Source organism: Pectinophora gossypiella, unplaced genomic scaffold (assembly GCF_024362695.1).
Source record: "Pectinophora gossypiella unplaced genomic scaffold, ilPecGoss1.1 Pgos_30, whole genome shotgun sequence".
NCBI lineage: Eukaryota > Metazoa > Arthropoda > Insecta > Lepidoptera > Gelechiidae > Pectinophora > Pectinophora gossypiella.
This window is the reverse complement of record NW_026063240.1, coordinates 87,540-107,787: the sequence shown is the minus strand read 5'-3', so window position 1 is coordinate 107,787 and position 20,248 is coordinate 87,540. Positions and strand designations below refer to the sequence as shown.

Genomic DNA, 20,248 nt, shown 5'->3' with positions numbered 1-20,248 from the left:
AACGGATATCAAAATCATTCAAAAAGATGAAAACTATCAAAATTATTTATTGTGCATACGTGCGAAGCCACCTTGAATATGCCTCCCAAATATGGAACCCAGGTTACGATAAATATCGTAACTGTATTGAACAAATTCAAAAAAAGTTTATTCGTTTCCTTAGTTATAAGTTTCATCTAAATTACACCGACTTGAGTAATGTCCAGATGTGCCATAAACTTCACCTTTTACCACTTAATTTACGGCGGTCGATTGCTGATGTATCGTTTCTGCTAAAAGTGGCACAATGTAAAGTTGATTGTCCTGATCTCCTCAGTATGATCAATCTTAGAATCCCTAATAGAATTTTGCGACATAATACTTTGCTTCATGTTCCTCCTTGTCGCACTAATTATAGAATCAATAGCTTCTTACCTAGAACATTAAGATTAGTTAATAAGCTTAATACCGATACTCGCTTTGACCTATTTAGCGGTAGCGTTCAAAGTGTAAAAACCTTGCTGACCAAGGAACCTAATTTAATTTCTGGCTGTATCTGAGTCTGTATGGACATTTTAAAATGTTTAATGTTCACTTGTGGTAGCTTTTCATTGGCATTTGTTTGTATTTATAAGTATTCATTTTGTAAAAAAGGCTGTAAGCTACCCAAATAAAATAAAATAAAATGAAATTTTTCGTCACCGACTTCCACGCTGTGACTCGCTGTGACTGTGCGACGAGTTTTCTTTAAAATTACTTTGAAGAGGAGTCGAATCTTCGCCTCCTGCAGCTAGAAGGCGGCACTTTGTCAAAGCAGGTGAGTCTGTTTGTGTTACTTGAAGCAATCCACATAATCTTAAAAATTTTACTAGGGTAAATCACCCACCCAAGATTGGGCTATTTACACGCCCTTTCAGTGGGAGTAATCATCTTCGTTTGAGATACTCGTGTAATTAGAAATCGAACTTCACAGGTAAGTTCGTTTGATTCTAAATTATACTTCGCATCTCTCTCGAAGATGATTAGCTTACATGCAGATGTTCAGAGCGTCAAAAAATTTTCATTTATAAGATTTGAACAGAAACAAATTTTTCTATTAAATAATTCTGGTTTATTATTATAATATTCTCAAAAAACAACTAAATGACTCTTAATTGACAATAACTATTATGGTATATATTTTATATAATGGTATATAAGTTTTATATAGGTAATTCATTACACTAAGTACCTAATAACGAAAGGAACAAAATAAACTTTCTCGTTATTCTTGATTAAATAAAGAATTAACAAAACTATCATTACAATCTGTAGGCACAATATCTCGATTGTAGTATTTTAAAAATACATTTGAGGTATTACTCCAGCCTGCGGCCCTACGGACTACGTCTAGGCTGACGCCGGCGCGGCGTGCAGCAGATGTAGACGCGTGCCGCGTGTTGTGGGCGCTGAACACCGACGTGTCAACCCCGCTCTTGCTTAACACGTTTTTTACCCAATGAGCTAATGTTTGTGAGCCTACACTTTTGTGTGGCTTCCTATAACTTATGAACAGCTTATCGGTACTGTTAGCCCGCAATGGTGTGAATATTAATAGTTTAATATTTAGATAATGATTATATACTTATCCGGCCAAATCCATACTAATATTATAAATGCGAAAGTAACTCTGTCTGTCTGTCTGTCTGTCTGTCTGTCTGTCTGTTACTCTTTCACGCCTAAACGGCTCAACGGATTTTGATGAAATTTGGTATGGTGATAGATGATAACCTAGAAATGGTCATAGGCTATAAATAATCACGCCATCGTTCTTAGGGGGTAGGCAGTTGGCAGATAACTAAATTGATTTAGTGATTTGTAGTCGTTTTTGTTGGGACTTTTGCTCTTTCACGTCTAAACGGCTGAACGGATTTTAATGAAATTTAGTAAGGTAATAGTTGGTTATCTAAAAACGGTTGTACGATCAAATTGATCACGTCATCGTACTTAGGGGGTAGGAAGTAGGCAGAAAACTGAATTGAGTTAGTTATTTTTTTATGGTTTTTGCTGGGAGTTTTGTCTATCATGCCTAAACGACTCAACGGATTTTGATGAAATTTAGTTAGCTGATAGATAGTAATCTAGAAAAGGATATGGCCTATTAATATTTATGCTATCGTACTTAAGGCGTAGGCAGTAGACAGAAAACTAGGTTAGTGATTTTTAATTGTTTGTTTTAAAAGTTTGCCTCATTCACGCCTTAACGTCTGAACGGAATTTTATAAGACTTGGTTAATTTAAAGATAGGATCTTAGGCACGGACACAGGCTACTTTTTATGGCGGGAAAATACCTCATTCCCGCGGAAATCTAGATTTCGTGATCGTGTCAAGAAGCGCATGACGCCATAGCTACTGGAATGATTTCGATGTTTTTTTTTAAACTGAGTGACCTCAAGTTAGTATTTGATCACTTTTCTAACTTAGAGGGTAGGTAGGCGCCATAATTTAGGGAATTTATGATAAAATTTTGATGCAACTGTCTTTATTAAACAGTTATATCTCATTCCTACAGGAACCTACACATAGCTATAGCTAGCTATCTATTAACATTAAAACTCTTTCTAGAATCACATTACGCCAATTAATTGATCTGATTTGTATAAGTTTTTTTATTCAACTGACTGTTACATTACATACAGATAAAATCTAATTACTTACACCACATAATTAATATAGTACTACATGACTAGCTACGCTTTAAACTTGAGGAGGTAATTCGATAGACATTTATACGAACTTTAAGCCCAGTAATCAATCATAGTAATACGGTAATACTCATTTTAGACAAAGAAACGGATAGGTAATCAGTTCGTCAACGAAATTATAACACCTACACTTAGTTTGTTTACTATTTAACGAGGGAAAATAATCCTTACTAATATTATAAATGCGAAAGTAACTCTGTCTGTCTGTCTGTCTGTTACGCTTTCCCGGTTAAACCTCTCAACCGATTTTGATTAAATTTGGCACAGACAATCTTTAGACCCTGAGAAAGAAAATAGGATACCTTTTATTGCGAAAAGAAGGGACGAAGAGATTGAAATAGGGGTTGAAAGTTTGTATGGGATATTTTAATTTTAAAATATAAATCCATGAAACTTTATATTTAAGCACTTGATAAAAAATAATTAAACATTTGTTCTAGCGTTGCTGAAATTTCGACCAGTGAGGGGGTGAAATGAGGGTTGAAAGTTTGTATGGGAGTTCGTCATTTTTGGGGATAAAACCACGAAACTTTATATTTAGGAACTTGATAAGAAATAAAAAAACAATTTGTTAAAGCGTTTTTGAAAATTCGATCTTTGAGGGGATGAAATAGGTGTTGAAATTTTTTATGAGGTTCGTCATTTTTCAAGATAAAAATATTAAATTTTGTGTTTAGGCACTAAATAACAAACAAAAAATCGTTTGTTCAAGCATTTTGAAATTTTTACCAGTATGGGGGTGAAATACGGGTTGAATGTTTGTATGGGTATTCGTCATTTTTGAAGATAAAACCATGAAACTTGATACGTAGGTCTCTTAGGATGTGCAGAGTTTTTCAACAAACGGATTTTCCGAAATTCGAACGGAACGGAACGGATTCGGAACGGGAACTACGAAGCCAAACTTTTTGTATACAAAATATTAACCACTGAACCTAGGAACATGATATTTAGTAGTTTTGGGTGTATCAAGTTAAAAAAATTTGGCTTTTGTAGATAAAGTTCCTTTTAACGAATACTCTGCATCGCCGCCACTGCCGTCGGTCGTCGTTCGTCGTCGCGCACATTCGCCGAAGTGTGGCGGCAGTCAACGGCGCTGTCTTGTGGTGGGGGAGCGCACGTGGTGTATACGTGGCCTGCTCGCGAGTGTCGAGTCCAAACAATTTCTACATTTTAACAAATAATAACAAAATAGCAAACGTTGTGTACAAAAAAGTTTTAAATTAGGTCATTTTAAAATATTTTTGTACACAACGTGACGCTGACCCCTGTAAGTGTCTTGGACATAAGGGACCGATAAATATTCCTAGGTAATTTCTGCCACTCAATGGAATACACCTCATACCTCACCTGGATACCTCAGGGCGGGCTTAGAAGTCGAGGTAGACCGCGTAAAAGATGGTGTGACGACCTCAATGCTTATCGCAAGGATTGGCCGGAGATCGCACAAAGTCGAGAGGAGTGGAAAAATCAAGGGGAGGCCTTTGCCCAGCAGTGGGATCGTATAGGCTAAATAAGATAAGAATGGAATACATAGGTACTTTATAACGACTGTAAACAGATATTTTTTATTTTTTTTAAATATACCTACTTACTCTCTTTTAATCACATGCTATACCGTTCCTTTTATATAATCCTTAATATTCAAATTAAAAGTACGCAGACGAAGTCGCGGGTACCAGCTAGTTCCTATATATATACGTGGTATTTTATTGTTTTCTTTTTCTATACAAATAAGCGAGTTTGATTCTTAATAAAACAAGTTTTTCGCCTATGCACTTGTTTCTATATCCTGCTTTTATTCTTTACTAGCTTTTGCCCGCGACTTCGTCCGCGTGGCGTGTTATATAAGAGAGAGATCTTTGTGTGTGTGGGAGTGCATATCAAATTTCAAGCATCTAACTTATGCAGTTTAGATTTTTTCATACAATTTTTTTCCCAATAACTCTCATTTTTCAAAATACAGCCAAAAATAAACTTTATATTTACTAAGGTATGCATGCATGCTAGATTGAATCAATTGATTGAATTGATTTTTTTTTAATTGATTGTTCATTGAGTTTTAATTTTAATACACACTTCCTCTCTTCCCTTCAACGTTGCTGTGCCCTACAGGGTCCATGTTTTAGTTCCTATGCCTATGTAACACCCCATTGTACTACATGGAATGCAATAAATAATTTAATTGAATTGAATTGAAAACATCTATCTTACGCGGTTTCGATTTTTTCATACAAATGTTTTTTTCCCGCTAACTCTCGTTTCCGTGGGAATTTTGCAATATCCTGTTGCAACTAAGGTTTAAGTTAACTAAAGTACCTGCATGCCAAATTTCAAGCGTCTAACTTAAGCGGTTTAGATTTTTCATACAAAAGGATTTTCCCGCTAATTTCCGTTCCCGTGGGAATTCCGGGAATTCCTTTCTTAGTGCACCTCTACGGTACCTAAGCTATGTCCCTTCCAAATTTCAAATGCCTACATTTAGCCGTTCAGGCTATGCGTTGATATGTCAGTCACTGAGTCAGTCAGTTTCTCCTTTTATTTAGATTTGATTTTTTCATACAAATGTTTTTTCCCGCTAACTACCGTTCCCGTGGGAATTTTGTAATATCCTGTTGCAACTAAGCTTTAAGTTTACTAAAGTACCTGCATGCCAAATTTCAAACGTCTAACTTGAGTGGTTTAGATTTTTCCCACGGGAACGGGAATTAGCGGGAAAATCCTTTTGTATGAAAAATCTAAACCACTCAAGTTAGACGTTTGAAATTTGGCATGCAGGTACTTTAGTAAACTTAAAGCTTAGTTGCAACAGGATATTACAAAATTCCCACGGGAACGGTAGTTAGCGGGAAAAAACATTTGTATGACAAAATCGAAACCGCGTAAGATAGATGTTTTCAATTCAATTCAATTAAATTATTTATTGCATTCCATGTAGTACAATGGGGTGTTACATAGGCATAGGAACTAAAACATGGACCCTGTAGGGCACAGCAACGTTGAAGGGAAGAGAGGAAGTGTGTATTAAAATTAAAACTCAATGAACAATCAATTAAAAAAAAATCAATTCAATCAATTGATTCAATCTAGCATGCATGCATACTTTAGTAAATATAAAGTTTATTTTTGGCTGTATTTTGAAAAATTGGAGTTATTGGGAAAAAAATTGTATGAAAAAATCTAAACTGCATAAGTTAGATGCTTGAAATTTGATATGCACTCCCACACACACAAAGATCTCTCTAACACAACAACAACAAGATTATAACACGCCACGCGGACGAAGTCGCGGGCAAAAGCTAGTATTTTAATATTATATACCTCATTTGGCAATAATTTTATGAAACTAATCTATACTTATAATAAATCTGTAGAGAGGTCAATTCTGTACATTAAATATTTTTTCAAAATAACTATCAGGGGGTGATAAGTGATCGATACTGATGCCAAAAATGCAATCAGTAAAATTTTTGTCTGTCTGTCTGTCTGTCTGTCTGTCTGTATGTTCCTTATAGAAACAAAAACTACTGGACGGATTTTAATGAAACTTGGTACAATTATTCTTCACACTCCTGGACAGGTCATAGTATACTTTTCATCACGCTACAATCAATAGGAGCAGAGTAGTGAAGGGAAATCCTTTTGTATGAAAAACCTAAACCACTCAAGTTAGACGTTTGAAATTTGGCATGCAGGTACCTTAGATACCGTAGAGGTGCACTAAGAAAGGAATTCCCGAAATTCCTACGGGAACGGGAATTAGCGGGAAAATCCTTTTGTATGAAAAATCTAAACCACTCAAGTTAGACTTTTGAAACGTCTAACTTGAGTGGTTTAGATTTTTCATACAAAAGGATTTTCCCGCTAACTACCGTTCCCGTGGGAATTTTGTAATATCCTGTTGCAACTAAGCTTTAAGTTTACTAAAGTACCTGCATGCCAAATTTCAAACGTCTAACTTGAGTGGTTTAGATTTTTCATACAAAAGGATTTTCCCGCTAATTCCCGTTCCCGTGGGAATTTCGGGAATTCCTTTCTTAGTGCACCTCCACGGTACCTAAGGTACCTGCATGACAAATTTCAAACGTCTAACTTGAGTGGTTTAGATTTTTCATACAAAAGGATTTTCCCGCTAATTCCCGTTCCCGTGGGAATTTCGGGAATTCCTTTCTTAGTACACCTCTACGGTATCTAAGGTACCTGCATGACAAATTTCAAACATCTAACTTGAATGGTTTAGATTTTTCATACAAAAATATTTTCCCGCTAATTCCCGTTCCCGTGGGAATTTCGGGAATTCCTTTCTTAGTGCACCTCCACGATACCTAAGGTACCTGCATGACAAATTTTAAACGTCTAACTTGAGTGGTTTAGATTTTTCATACAAAAGGATTTTCCCGCTAATTCCCGTTCCCGTGGGAATTTCGGGAATTCCTTTCTTAGTACACCTCTACGGTATCTAAGGTACCTGCATGACAAATTTCAAACATCTAACTTGAATGGTTTAGATTTTTCATACAAAAATATTTTCCCGCTAATTCCCGTTCCCGTGGGAATTTCGGGAATTCCTTTCTTAATGCACCTCTACGTTATCTAAGGTACCTGCATGCCAAATTTCAAAAGTCTAACTTGAGTGGTTTAGATTTTTCATACAAAAGGATTTTCCCGCTAATTCCCGTTCCCGTAGGAATTTCGGGAATTCCTTTATTAGTGCACCTCTACGGTATCTAAGGTACCTGCATGCCAAATTTCAAACGTCTAACTTGAGTGGTTTAGATTTTTCATACAAACGGATTTCCCTTCACTACTCTGCTCCTATTGATTGTAGCGTGATGAAAAGTACACTATGACCTGTCCAGGAGTGTGAAGAATAATTGTACCAAGTTTCATTAAAATCCGTCCAGTAGTTTTTGTTTCTATAAGGAACATACAGACAGACAGACAGACAGACAGACAGACAGACAGACAGACAGACAGACAGACAGACAGACAGACAGACAGACAGACAAAAATTTTACTGATTGCATTTTTGGCATCAGTATCGATCACTTATCACCCCCTGATAGTTATTTTGAAAAAATATTTAATGTACAGAATTGACCTCTCTACAGATTTATTATAAGTATAGAAGATATTAAGCTTAACGTCTGCATTCTCTGCGCAGAAGCGAGAGCAAGCAGAGTTACTGTTTTAAATGACAAGTCCTGTAAGGATATTTCGTCATATGGGTAATAGTTGGATAAATAGGTGAACACGAGATAAGTATCCCATGTCAGCTCATACTTAAGAGCAGGTGGTTTAAGCCTATATACACCCTTAAGCAAACGATTGATACAATCATGATTAGTAACAGATGTACTTAATAGTAACGACAGAGCTGATCTCGTAGTATTTAACGTGTTATAGCTAGCGCCCGTGTTATCTATCTATACTTATAATAAATCTGTAGAGAGGTCAATTCTGTACATTAAATATTTTTTCAAAATAACTATCAGGGGGTGATAAGTGATCGATACTGATGCCAAAAATGCAATCAGTAAAATTTTTGTCTGTCTGTCTGTCTGTCTGTCTGTCTGTCTGTCTGTCTGTCTGTCTGTCTGTCTGTCTGTCTGTCTGTCTGTCTGTCTGTCTGTCTGTCTGTCTGTCTGTCTGTCTGTCTGTCTGTCTGTCTGTCTGTCTGTCTGTCTGTCTGTCTGTCTGTCTGTCTGTCTGTCTGTCTGTCTGTCTGTCTGTCTGTCTGTCTGTCTGTCTGTCTGTCTGTCTGTCTGTCTGTCTGTCTGTCTGTCTGTCTGTCTGTCTGTCTGTCTGTCTGTCTGTCTGTCTGTCTGTCTGTCTGTCTGTCTGTCTGTCTGTCTGTCTGTCTGTCTGTCTGTCTGTCTGTCTGTCTGTCTGTCTGTCTGTCTGTCTGTCTGTCTGTCTGTCTGTCTGTCTGTCTGTCTGTCTGTCTGTCTGTCTGTCTGTCTGTCTGTCTGTCTGTCTGTCTGTCTGTCTGTCTGTCTGTCTGTCTGTCTGTCTGTCTGTCTGTCTGTCTGTCTGTCTGTCTGTCTGTCTGTCTGTCTGTCTGTCTGTCTGTCTGTCTGTCTGTCTGTCTGTCTGTCTGTCTGTCTGTCTGTCTGTCTGTCTGTCTGTCTGTCTGTCTGTCTGTCTGTCTGTCTGTCTGTCTGTCTGTCTGTCTGTCTGTCTGTCTGTCTGTCTGTCTGTCTGTCTGTCTGTCTGTCTGTCTGTCTGTCTGTCTGTCTGTCTGTCTGTCTGTCTGTCTGTCTGTCTGTCTGTCTGTCTGTCTGTCTGTCTGTCTGTCTGTCTGTCTGTCTGTCTGTCTGTCTGTCTGTCTGTCTGTCTGTCTGTCTGTCTGTCTGTCTGTCTGTCTGTCTGTCTGTCTGTCTGTCTGTCTGTCTGTCTGTCTGTCTGTCTGTCTGTCTGTCTGTCTGTCTGTCTGTCTGTCTGTCTGTCTGTCTGTCTGTCTGTCTGTCTGTCTGTCTGTCTGTCTGTCTGTCTGTCTGTCTGTCTGTCTGTCTGTCTGTCTGTCTGTCTGTCTGTCTGTCTGTCTGTCTGTCTGTCTGTCTGTCTGTCTGTCTGTCTGTCTGTCTGTCTGTCTGTCTGTCTGTCTGTCTGTCTGTCTGTCTGTCTGTCTGTCTGTCTGTCTGTCTGTCTGTCTGTCTGTCTGTCTGTCTGTCTGTCTGTCTGTCTGTCTGTCTGTCTGTCTGTCTGTCTGTCTGTCTGTCTGTCTGTCTGTCTGTCTGTCTGTCTGTCTGTCTGTCTGTCTGTCTGTCTGTCTGTCTGTCTGTCTGTCTGTCTGTCTGTCTGTCTGTCTGTCTGTCTGTCTGTCTGTCTGTCTGTCTGTCTGTCTGTCTGTCTGTCTGTCTGTCTGTCTGTCTGTCTGTCTGTCTGTCTGTCTGTCTGTCTGTCTGTCTGTCTGTCTGTCTGTCTGTCTGTCTGTCTGTCTGTCTGTCTGTCTGTCTGTCTGTCTGTCTGTCTGTCTGTCTGTCTGTCTGTCTGTCTGTCTGTCTGTCTGTCTGTCTGTCTGTCTGTCTGTCTGTCTGTCTGTCTGTCTGTCTGTCTGTCTGTCTGTCTGTCTGTCTGTCTGTCTGTCTGTCTGTCTGTCTGTCTGTCTGTCTGTCTGTCTGTCTGTCTGTCTGTCTGTCTGTCTGTCTGTCTGTCTGTCTGTCTGTCTGTCTGTCTGTCTGTCTGTCTGTCTGTCTGTCTGTCTGTCTGTCTGTCTGTCTGTCTGTCTGTCTGTCTGTCTGTCTGTCTGTCTGTCTGTCTGTCTGTCTGTCTGTCTGTCTGTCTGTCTGTCTGTCTGTCTGTCTGTCTGTCTGTCTGTCTGTCTGTCTGTCTGTCTGTCTGTCTGTCTGTCTGTCTGTCTGTCTGTCTGTCTGTCTGTCTGTCTGTCTGTCTGTCTGTCTGTCTGTCTGTCTGTCTGTCTGTCTGTCTGTCTGTCTGTCTGTCTGTCTGTCTGTCTGTCTGTCTGTCTGTCTGTCTGTCTGTCTGTCTGTCTGTCTGTCTGTCTGTCTGTCTGTCTGTCTGTCTGTCTGTCTGTCTGTCTGTCTGTCTGTCTGTCTGTCTGTCTGTCTGTCTGTCTGTCTGTCTGTCTGTCTGTCTGTCTGTCTGTCTGTCTGTCTGTCTGTCTGTCTGTCTGTCTGTCTGTCTGTCTGTCTGTCTGTCTGTCTGTCTGTCTGTCTGTCTGTCTGTCTGTCTGTCTGTCTGTCTGTCTGTCTGTCTGTCTGTCTGTCTGTCTGTCTGTCTGTCTGTCTGTCTGTCTGTCTGTCTGTCTGCCTGTCTGTCTGTCTGTCTGTCTGTCTGTCTGTCTGTCTGTCTGTCTGTCTGTCTGTCTGTCTGTCTGTCTGTCTGTCTGTCTGTCTGTCTGTCTGTCTGTCTGTCTGTCTGTCTGTCTGTCTGTCTGTCTGTCTGTCTGTCTGTCTGTCTGTCTGTCTGTCTGTCTGTCTGTCTGTCTGTCTGTCTGTCTGTCTGTCTGTCTGTCTGTCTGTCTGTCTGTCTGTCTGTCTGTCTGTCTGTCTGTCTGTCTGTCTGTCTGTCTGTCTGTCTGTCTGTCTGTCTGTCTGTCTGTCTGTCTGTCTGTCTGTCTGTCTGTCTGTCTGTCTGTCTGTCTGTCTGTCTGTCTGTCTGTCTGTCTGTCTGTCTGTCTGTCTGTCTGTCTGTCTGTCTGTCTGTCTGTCTGTCTGTCTGTCTGTCTGTCTGTCTGTCTGTCTGTCTGTCTGTCTGTCTGTCTGTCTGTCTGTCTGTCTGTCTGTCTGTCTGTCTGTCTGTCTGTCTGTCTGTCTGTCTGTCTGTCTGTCTGTCTGTCTGTCTGTCTGTCTGTCTGTCTGTCTGTCTGTCTGTCTGTCTGTCTGTCTGTCTGTCTGTCTGTCTGTCTGTCTGTCTGTCTGTCTGTCTGTCTGTCTGTCTGTCTGTCTGTCTGTCTGTCTGTCTGTCTGTCTGTCTGTCTGTCTGTCTGTCTGTCTGTCTGTCTGTCTGTCTGTCTGTCTGTCTGTCTGTCTGTCTGTCTGTCTGTCTGTCTGTCTGTCTGTCTGTCTGTCTGTCTGTCTGTCTGTCTGTCTGTCTGTCTGTCTGTCTGTCTGTCTGTCTGTCTGTCTGTCTGTCTGTCTGTCTGTCTGTCTGTCTGTCTGTCTGTCTGTCTGTCTGTCTGTCTGTCTGTCTGTCTGTCTGTCTGTCTGTCTGTCTGTCTGTCTGTCTGTCTGTCTGTCTGTCTGTCTGTCTGTCTGTCTGTCTGTCTGTCTGTCTGTCTGTCTGTCTGTCTGTCTGTCTGTCTGTCTGTCTGTCTGTCTGTCTGTCTGTCTGTCTGTCTGTCTGTCTGTCTGTCTGTCTGTCTGTCTGTCTGTCTGTCTGTCTGTCTGTCTGTCTGTCTGTCTGTCTGTCTGTCTGTCTGTCTGTCTGTCTGTCTGTCTGTCTGTCTGTCTGTCTGTCTGTCTGTCTGTCTGTCTGTCTGTCTGTCTGTCTGTCTGTCTGTCTGTCTGTCTGTCTGTCTGTCTGTCTGTCTGTCTGTCTGTCTGTCTGTCTGTCTGTCTGTCTGTCTGTCTGTCTGTCTGTCTGTCTGTCTGTCTGTCTGTCTGTCTGTCTGTCTGTCTGTCTGTCTGTCTGTCTGTCTGTCTGTCTGTCTGTCTGTCTGTCTGTCTGTCTGTCTGTCTGTCTGTCTGTCTGTCTGTCTGTCTGTCTGTCTGTCTGTCTGTCTGTCTGTCTGTCTGTCTGTCTGTCTGTCTGTCTGTCTGTCTGTCTGTCTGTCTGTCTGTCTGTCTGTCTGTCTGTCTGTCTGTCTGTCTGTCTGTCTGTCTGTCTGTCTGTCTGTCTGTCTGTCTGTCTGTCTGTCTGTCTGTCTGTCTGTCTGTCTGTCTGTCTGTCTGTCTGTCTGTCTGTCTGTCTGTCTGTCTGTCTGTCTGTCTGTCTGTCTGTCTGTCTGTCTGTCTGTCTGTCTGTCTGTCTGTCTGTCTGTCTGTCTGTCTGTCTGTCTGTCTGTCTGTCTGTCTGTCTGTCTGTCTGTCTGTCTGTCTGTCTGTCTGTCTGTCTGTCTGTCTGTCTGTCTGTCTGTCTGTCTGTCTGTCTGTCTGTCTGTCTGTCTGTCTGTCTGTCTGTCTGTCTGTCTGTCTGTCTGTCTGTCTGTCTGTCTGTCTGTCTGTCTGTCTGTCTGTCTGTCTGTCTGTCTGTCTGTCTGTCTGTCTGTCTGTCTGTCTGTCTGTCTGTCTGTCTGTCTGTCTGTCTGTCTGTCTGTCTGTCTGTCTGTCTGTCTGTCTGTCTGTCTGTCTGTCTGTCTGTCTGTCTGTCTGTCTGTCTGTCTGTCTGTCTGTCTGTCTGTCTGTCTGTCTGTCTGTCTGTCTGTCTGTCTGTCTGTCTGTCTGTCTGTCTGTCTGTCTGTCTGTCTGTCTGTCTGTCTGTCTGTCTGTCTGTCTGTCTGTCTGTCTGTCTGTCTGTCTGTCTGTCTGTCTGTCTGTCTGTCTGTCTGTCTGTCTGTCTGTCTGTCTGTCTGTCTGTCTGTCTGTCTGTCTGTCTGTCTGTCTGTCTGTCTGTCTGTCTGTCTGTCTGTCTGTCTGTCTGTCTGTCTGTCTGTCTGTCTGTCTGTCTGTCTGTCTGTCTGTCTGTCTGTCTGTCTGTCTGTCTGTCTGTCTGTCTGTCTGTCTGTCTGTCTGTCTGTCTGTCTGTCTGTCTGTCTGTCTGTCTGTCTGTCTGTCTGTCTGTCTGTCTGTCTGTCTGTCTGTCTGTCTGTCTGTCTGTCTGTCTGTCTGTCTGTCTGTCTGTCTGTCTGTCTGTCTGTCTGTCTGTCTGTCTGTCTGTCTGTCTGTCTGTCTGTCTGTCTGTCTGTCTGTCTGTCTGTCTGTCTGTCTGTCTGTCTGTCTGTCTGTCTGTCTGTCTGTCTGTCTGTCTGTCTGTCTGTCTGTCTGTCTGTCTGTCTGTCTGTCTGTCTGTCTGTCTGTCTGTCTGTCTGTCTGTCTGTCTGTCTGTCTGTCTGTCTGTCTGTCTGTCTGTCTGTCTGTCTGTCTGTCTGTCTGTCTGTCTGTCTGTCTGTCTGTCTGTCTGTCTGTCTGTCTGTCTGTCTGTCTGTCTGTCTGTCTGTCTGTCTGTCTGTCTGTCTGTCTGTCTGTCTGTCTGTCTGTCTGTCTGTCTGTCTGTCTGTCTGTCTGTCTGTCTGTCTGTCTGTCTGTCTGTCTGTCTGTCTGTCTGTCTGTCTGTCTGTCTGTCTGTCTGTCTGTCTGTCTGTCTGTCTGTCTGTCTGTCTGTCTGTCTGTCTGTCTGTCTGTCTGTCTGTCTGTCTGTCTGTCTGTCTGTCTGTCTGTCTGTCTGTCTGTCTGTCTGTCTGTCTGTCTGTCTGTCTGTCTGTCTGTCTGTCTGTCTGTCTGTCTGTCTGTCTGTCTGTCTGTCTGTCTGTCTGTCTGTCTGTCTGTCTGTCTGTCTGTCTGTCTGTCTGTCTGTCTGTCTGTCTGTCTGTCTGTCTGTCTGTCTGTCTGTCTGTCTGTCTGTCTGTCTGTCTGTCTGTCTGTCTGTCTGTCTGTCTGTCTGTCTGTCTGTCTGTCTGTCTGTCTGTCTGTCTGTCTGTCTGTCTGTCTGTCTGTCTGTCTGTCTGTCTGTCTGTCTGTCTGTCTGTCTGTCTGTCTGTCTGTCTGTCTGTCTGTCTGTCTGTCTGTCTGTCTGTCTGTCTGTCTGTCTGTCTGTCTGTCTGTCTGTCTGTCTGTCTGTCTGTCTGTCTGTCTGTCTGTCTGTCTGTCTGTCTGTCTGTCTGTCTGTCTGTCTGTCTGTCTGTCTGTCTGTCTGTCTGTCTGTCTGTCTGTCTGTCTGTCTGTCTGTCTGTCTGTCTGTCTGTCTGTCTGTCTGTCTGTCTGTCTGTCTGTCTGTCTGTCTGTCTGTCTGTCTGTCTGTCTGTCTGTCTGTCTGTCTGTCTGTCTGTCTGTCTGTCTGTCTGTCTGTCTGTCTGTCTGTCTGTCTGTCTGTCTGTCTGTCTGTCTGTCTGTCTGTCTGTCTGTCTGTCTGTCTGTCTGTCTGTCTGTCTGTCTGTCTGTCTGTCTGTCTGTCTGTCTGTCTGTCTGTCTGTCTGTCTGTCTGTCTGTCTGTCTGTCTGTCTGTCTGTCTGTCTGTCTGTCTGTCTGTCTGTCTGTCTGTCTGTCTGTCTGTCTGTCTGTCTGTCTGTCTGTCTGTCTGTCTGTCTGTCTGTCTGTCTGTCTGTCTGTCTGTCTGTCTGTCTGTCTGTCTGTCTGTCTGTCTGTCTGTCTGTCTGTCTGTCTGTCTGTCTGTCTGTCTGTCTGTCTGTCTGTCTGTCTGTCTGTCTGTCTGTCTGTCTGTCTGTCTGTCTGTCTGTCTGTCTGTCTGTCTGTCTGTCTGTCTGTCTGTCTGTCTGTCTGTCTGTCTGTCTGTCTGTCTGTCTGTCTGTCTGTCTGTCTGTCTGTCTGTCTGTCTGTCTGTCTGTCTGTCTGTCTGTCTGTCTGTCTGTCTGTCTGTCTGTCTGTCTGTCTGTCTGTCTGTCTGTCTGTCTGTCTGTCTGTCTGTCTGTCTGTCTGTCTGTCTGTCTGTCTGTCTGTCTGTCTGTCTGTCTGTCTGTCTGTCTGTCTGTCTGTCTGTCTGTCTGTCTGTCTGTCTGTCTGTCTGTCTGTCTGTCTGTCTGTCTGTCTGTCTGTCTGTCTGTCTGTCTGTCTGTCTGTCTGTCTGTCTGTCTGTCTGTCTGTCTGTCTGTCTGTCTGTCTGTCTGTCTGTCTGTCTGTCTGTCTGTCTGTCTGTCTGTCTGTCTGTCTGTCTGTCTGTCTGTCTGTCTGTCTGTCTGTCTGTCTGTCTGTCTGTCTGTCTGTCTGTCTGTCTGTCTGTCTGTCTGTCTGTCTGTCTGTCTGTCTGTCTGTCTGTCTGTCTGTCTGTCTGTCTGTCTGTCTGTCTGTCTGTCTGTCTGTCTGTCTGTCTGTCTGTCTGTCTGTCTGTCTGTCTGTCTGTCTGTCTGTCTGTCTGTCTGTCTGTCTGTCTGTCTGTCTGTCTGTCTGTCTGTCTGTCTGTCTGTCTGTCTGTCTGTCTGTCTGTCTGTCTGTCTGTCTGTCTGTCTGTCTGTATGTTCCTTATAGAAACAAAAACTACTGGACGGATTTTAATGAAACTTGGTACAATTATTCTTCACACTCCTGGACAGGTCATAGTATTTTTACCTGCATGCCAAATTTCAAACGTCTAACTTGAGTGGTTTAGATTTTTCATTCAAAAGGATTTTCCCGCTAATTCCCGTTCCCGTGGGAATTTCGGGAATTCCTTTCTTAGTACACCTCTACGGTATCTAAGGTACCTGCATGACAAATTTCAAACATCTAACTTGAATGGTTTAGATTTTTCATACAAAAATATTTTTCCGCTAATTCCCGTTCCCGTGGGAATTTCGGGAATTCCTTTCTTAGTGCACCTCTACGTTATCTAAGGTACCTGCATGCCAAATTTCAAAAGTCTAACTTGAGTGGTTTAGATTTTTCATACAAAAGGTATTTCCCGCTAATTCCCGTTCCCGTGAGAATTTTGGGAATTCCTTTCTTAGTGCACCTCTACGGTACCTATGGTACCTGCATGCCAAATTTCAAACGTCTAACTTGAGTGGTTTAGATTTTTCATTCAAAAGGATTTTCCCGCTAATTCCCGTTCCCGTGGGAATTTCGGGAATTCCTTTCTTAGTACACCTCTACGGTATCTAAGGTACCTGCATGCCAAATTTCAAAAGTCTAACTTGAGTGGTTTAGATTTTTCATACAAAAGGATTTTCCCGCTAATTCCCGTTCCCGTAGGAATTTCGGGAATTCCTTTCTTAGTGCACCTCTACGGTATCTAAGGTACCTGCATGCCAAATTTCAAACGTCTAACTTGAGTGGTTTAGATTTTTCATACAAAAGGATTTCCCTTCACTACTCTGCTCCTATTGATTGTAGCGTGATGAAAAGTATACTATGACCTGTCCAGGAGTGTGAAGAATAATTGTACCAAGTTTCATTAAAATCCGTCCAGTAGTTTTTGTTTCTATAAGGAACATACAGACAGACAGACAGACAGACAGACAGACAGACAGACAGACAGACAGACAGACAGACAGACAGACAGACAGACAAAAATTTTACTGATTGCATTTTTGGCATCAGTATCGATCACTTATCACCCCCTGATAGTTATTTTGAAAAAATATTTAATGTACAGAATTGACCTCTCTACAGATTTATTATAAGTATAGATTAGACTTACTTATATTTAAAATAATTATAAGAAATGATATATGAATATGCAAAGCAAAATAGTCTTCAAATGCCCTTAATAGGGTCAGGTGCGCACCTATTTTGATTAATTTTATAAATGCTTAAAAATAATTTGATTAACTTGATTCATAAACTAACGTTACATTATGTATTATTAAGTGTACTAAAGTAATGTTAGCTGAGAGTCACTTTCATATATTTTTAAAATAAATCGTAAATACCTCTTCTTCATTTTTGATAAAATTTAAAATAATGTGGTAGCCGCATCTGAACCGTATTTATAAAATGTTGTTAACCACTTTTCCGTAATGATAAACTCGCAAGCCGATGATTTCGCACAACTCCCGGCTGCCTCCTCATCAGACACCATCTACACCATCACCCGGCTGCCTGCATCTTATCTCCTCTTATATCCGATTCGAACAATACTCCGCTGGGTGGCTCTCTGATCTTGCTTAATTCCATCTTCCATCACCATAAGTTGATTACCGCACCAAATTTTCACTTATTATATTTATTTAATTTTGCCGATAGTCCAAATCTTCTTGTATTTATTTGGTATTTTAACGCTTTCCATTATATTTAATTTCTTGATTAGTAGCTATGTTATTTTAATTTTAAGTGATTTTTAGTATCCTATATTTTCTTATCTATTAAAACTTAATTTTAAGTGCACTATATTTTTTTGTTTTTTTTTTTTAATATTTAGTATTTACTATTTTATGTTTTTTTTCTTTTTACTCGCACATTTCACTATTGTAACTCGTGCGCAGCGCCGCCGTAAGGCAGCACTGGCAGGGTCGCCATGCACTGTGGGACGCCGGAGTTGTGGAGTTAAATAAGAGACGTGTGTCTTCTAAGACGGTCGTTTATTGTCTGTCTATGGATAATGACATATAACATAGATAAGTATATTACATGTGTGTGGAGGTACACACTACAATCTGTTACTTTTAAGAATGCTTTCAAACCATTATCCTAATCATTTAGAACTGAAAAAATCTATTAAGAATACACTTCTCATCAAAAAAATCGAAACACTTCCGTTTTCATTGTTTCTGTCCGAATTTAACACAAAAAAGAATTCATACGATGAAAAAAAATACATAAATGTATAGCTGGCAGTTTGGCCATTACAGTAATAAGCGAAAATTCTAAATTCAAAATTAGAATTTCATTTGTTTACCTTATAAACGAAATGAATCACTGTTTTGAGACAAATGTGTGTTTAGGGTTGGAGTACATTTAGCGTTTAAAAACTAAAAATTGGCGCCTATCCTTAAACTTTTTGTTTTTTATTTCAATACTGTGACTTTGGGACGTCTGAAAAAAGGTTTTTTTTCTAAAACGTATGGATACTTCGCCCACAGAAGCCGCCCAAGTTGTGGCATTGCTGGATTCTGGCCTTAGTCAGCGTGTTGTGGCTGCAAGACTGCATCTAAGCCTGTCATCTGTTCATAGAGTCTATAAACGTTATCGGGAGACTGGTTTGTTCACGCGCCGTTCAGGATCTGGCAGGAATCGGGTCACTTCTGAGCGAGATGATCGATTTATTGTAACAACTTCTTTAAGAAATCGACGCCTTAACGCTTTTCAACTGCAGCAGCGGCTTCGTGTTGTACGAAGGGTGGCTGTAAGTGACTCTACAATTAGAAGAAGGTTGAAGGATCGTGGACTGGTACCGCATAAGCCAGTAAATGGGCCGAAATTAACTGCAGACCATCGAAGAGCGCGCCTTAACTTTGCACGTGAGCACCTAAATTGGTCATACCTACAGAACCGCCACCATAGCTGACCTTTTCTTCAATGTAGCATTGTGCATAGCGTTCTCCGTCTCTTCTGTAGACCTTGTTCCTTCCGTCGTTACCATACAGCATAATTTTACACTCATCAGAAAAGAGAACTTTGCTCCACTGTAGGTATGACCAATATGACCAATATGATCATCGTATGACCATCGAAGAGCGCGCCTTAACTTTGCTCACGTGCAAAGGTAAGGCGCGCTCTTCGATGGTCTGCAGTTAATTTCGGCCCATTTGCTGGCTTATGCGGTACCAGTCCACGATCCTTCAACCTTCTTCTAATTGTAGAGTCACTTACAGCCACCCTTCGTACAACACGAAGCCGCTGCTGCAGTTGAAAAGCGTTAAGGCGTCGATTTCTTAAAGAAGTTGTTACAATAAATCGATCATCTCGCTCAGAAGTGACCCGATTCCTGCCAGATCCTGAACGGCGCGTGAACAAACCAGTCTCCCGATAACGTTTATAGACTCTATTAACAGATGACAGGCTTAGATGCAGTCTTGCAGCCACAACACGCTGACTAAGGCCAGAATCCAGCAATGCCACAACTTGGGCGGCTTCTGTGGGCGAAGTATCCATACGTTTTAGAAAAAAAACCTTTTTTCAGACGTCCCAAAGTCACAGTATTGAAATAAAAAACAAAAAGTTTAAGGATAGGCGCCAATTTTTAGTTTTTAAACGCTAAATGTACTCCAACCCTAAACACACATTTGTCTCAAAACAGTGATTCATTTCGTTTATAAGATAAACAAATGAAATTCTAATTTTGAATTTAGAATTTTCGCTTATTACTGTAATGGCCAAACTGCCAGCTATACATTTATGTATTTTTTTTCATCGTATGAATTCTTTTTTGTGTTAAATTCGGACAGAAACAATGAAAACGGAAGTGTTTCGATTTTTTTGATGAGAAGTGTATAAATGCAAACATAATGGTGTTCTTAATAGGGCTAGAAAACGTTACTTTAATATCTTAATAGAATCGAGTTTTAATATATGCACCGCCGTTTAGGATGTTGCCAAAACGGAGACGAATAAACACAAGCAGCGAGGGGATGCATTTGGTGTGTTGCGTCACGCGGTGTGCGGCCCAACCGGGACGGACAGCGCGGCCGATCGGCGCCTGGCGCAGGCCCTACCCATTTACTCGAGGCATTGGAGCTTCTACGAGGTTCGATCTCTAGAACACTGAATTCTTTTTACTTTCAGCCATTCAGTATTTTAGAAATAATAAAAATAATAAATAAAATCAAACCTAAAACCACCAAAGACATACGGTATACCCACATCACTCCTATCCAGGCTGCCTATTAACTGCCTTGAAGCACTGTGTGCATACTTTAATGAATGTATATCCAATGGGTCATACCCCGATTGCTAAAAAGAAAATCAAGGTAACCCCTGTCTATAAGGGTAAAGGCAGTAGGAAGGAACTTAAAAGCTACCGACCGATTTCACTCGTGCCTGCCGTATCCAAAGTATTTGAAATGGGCATCTGTGACCGATTAGCGCATTTTCTTGGCAGCAATGAGCTCTTATGTGTTGAACAATTCGCCTACCAGAAGGGAAGGCCCACATTGGGTGCAGCTCGCCAGCTTGTTCGTACTGTGCTGATTCATTTGGAGAGTAGGCAGCGGGTTGCCGCAGTCTTCTTTGATTTGTCCCGCGCTTTCGATTTCGTCGATCACGAGCTCATCTCAGCAAAGCTGGACCATTATGGTGTGCGAGGTGTGGGGCTTGATATCATCAAATCCTTCCTGACAAATCGGTACCAAGCAACGCAGGTCGGAAGCTTATGCTCTGAGGAGGGCGCTATAGGAGACAAATCGGTCCCCCAAGGCTCCAATGTTGGTAACACGGTTTTTAACTTACTAATGAATGATTTGCGTTTTTATTCTTCATTCGCAGAGTTTGTGATGTATGCTGATGACATTTCTGCCATAGTTAAGGCACCTGACGAGCAAACATTGCACGAAAATGTTTTATATGTTTTGCGCAGACTATCCGGCTGGTTTTCA

The 20,248-nt window shown here is 41.6% G+C and overlaps 1 long non-coding RNA gene across 1 annotated transcript in view; it reads right to left on the bottom strand.

Moving 5' to 3' along the window:
- LOC126380867 (uncharacterized) overlaps nt 1-20,248 on the bottom strand; it is a 72,515-nt gene that overhangs the window by 38,748 nt on the left and 13,519 nt on the right. Inside the window, exon 2 of the long non-coding RNA XR_007568574.1 lies at nt 7,039-7,058. This is a non-coding gene — a long non-coding RNA (uncharacterized LOC126380867). The remainder of the gene's footprint in view (nt 1-7,038; nt 7,059-20,248) is intronic.